Source organism: Rana temporaria, chromosome 1 (genome assembly GCF_905171775.1).
Source record: "Rana temporaria chromosome 1, aRanTem1.1, whole genome shotgun sequence".
NCBI classification, from domain to species: domain Eukaryota; kingdom Metazoa; phylum Chordata; class Amphibia; order Anura; family Ranidae; genus Rana; species Rana temporaria.
In genome coordinates this window covers 216732922-216734826 of record NC_053489.1, presented here as the reverse complement: position 1 = coordinate 216734826, position 1905 = coordinate 216732922, and the positions used below count along the sequence as shown (strand labels likewise).

The 1905-nt window shown below is 48.8% G+C and overlaps 1 pseudogene; it reads left to right on the top strand.

Moving 5' to 3' along the window:
* The first annotated feature begins 1481 nt into the window (after positions 1-1481).
* Positions 1482-1588, top strand: LOC120925147 (annotated as a pseudogene).
* The last annotated feature ends 317 nt before the right edge of the window (positions 1589-1905 follow it).

Genomic DNA, 1905 nt, shown 5'->3' with positions numbered 1-1905 from the left:
CTATTGCTTTCCAAGCAGCATCACTTTATGGTTCTAGTCCCATTCAGTTGGGTATAGAGTCAATATAATAATTGGGTTTACACAGTCGTGTTCACATTTGTTTTACAACAATTACCCGTGGTTTACATGTTATTAGTGCACTCTATCATTCATTAATTTATTCTATTTGTTCCACTAAATAATCAAATGTTTTTATATTATCAATTTTTTGAGCGCCCCTATTAATATATTATTATATATATAAAAAAATCACTACGTCTTTCCAGTTTGGTCAGTTGGGGACAGCAGCTTTTATTTAATATTTTTTATTTATCAGGCGCGAGATTTATACACATTTTTCAATCAAAGGGTTAAATGTGTGCCCAACAAGTGTTTCCTTACTGTGGGGGAGGTGCTTTTACTAAGGGAAGGCATAGATCCCTGTACCTGCTTTGCAGGAACACAGGATCGATGTCCTCCATACTGACATAAAGGTGATCTGCCTTGTTTACATAGTGACCACTGTTCTGCCTATGTACATAACGATCAGCGGGTACCGGTGGACATTGAGTCTGCCGGAGTCGCTGATTGGGTTTCATACCCAGAAATGCAGGCTTTCGTATCCTGCGCAGCGAGGCCGCCCTGTAGCAGTAAATCTGCTATCAGGCGATCAGCAACTAGTTAACATCATCAGCATTATGATAACTCACAGGCAGCAGGCACTCTATCATGGCACTGGGTGCTGCCTGTGAGTTATGATACCATCCATGATGCCAGAGAGATAGACAAAGTGCAATGTAGTCTATTCACAGACACCCCCAAAGCACACCTGTGTTGAAGGCACTGGCAGCCCCATGATTGGATCCGCCTCCCCTCTGTACCTGCTGCTGGACACCATCAGATGAGCTCAGCTGCCTCTCTTTGGCCGTCGCCACCGCCGCCATCACAGCCTCTCAAGTCTCACTCTCTGGGCCCAGGCTACTACTGGGTGGGGAGTGGAGGAAGATCACTCCACCAGGGAAGGCAAGGAGATAAACAGGCAGGCGGTTGACCGAGACTTAAGCCAAGGCAGAAGAACAGCTGAATGGGCATGCACCCAAAACTGAAGAAATGGCCCCTCCACTCTGACCAGCATATGATCATCAGAAAGGGGCACAGATAATGGAACAAATAGTGGTGGAGTGGGGGGGTGTAATTCAGAATTTTTTTTTTTATTCTGCACTGACTTGTCTTTGAAAATACCCCAGCCCCTGTTCAAATTCAATGCAGGGACAATACCGGGGACAGACATGGTCTGGGGACAGTGTCCTCAATCCGGGAACTGTCCCCAGAAATCGGGGATGTCTGGTCACCCTAGGTTAAACTGCCACAGTCATTGGCGTGGTATCTGGTAAGGTGGCAGGGTCTCTGGTAGCATGGGGGTCCAATGTTGTGGCTTCCTCCCCAATGGTCCGTTTTGCTTACCTGGCAGGAGAGACACCATGATCATGAAGGTGGTTCTCCCCGCTTCTCAGCCTTTTGGCTAAGATCAAGTGTAGTATCTGTTCTTATCAGTTGTCAGAGGAGCGCTGAAGCACCTCCTATATGGGGAGGGTGGATGCAATCCAATGATGTCATTGCACCTGGAAGGATGGTTTCAGCACGGACTAGGCCGTGCTGCCCGACAGATACTGGGGGCCGGCCTATGGTTGCGTCTGAGCCATCTGGAAGGGTGCTCCTGGTGAGGATGGGTGGCTGCGCTTGGTCTGGTCTTTTTGCCGAGTTCTAGTCCGGCCTTCTGGCTGGCCGGTGTAAGTGCTATCCCTGTCGGCGATCCGGGTGAAGGAGCTGGTACTGCCCTGTGATGGGTCGGGGTAGGACCATGAAAATCCGCCGGGTTGACGGAGGGTCTGGAGGGGCTAGTATTAGTGGAGGCTGCTAACTGGA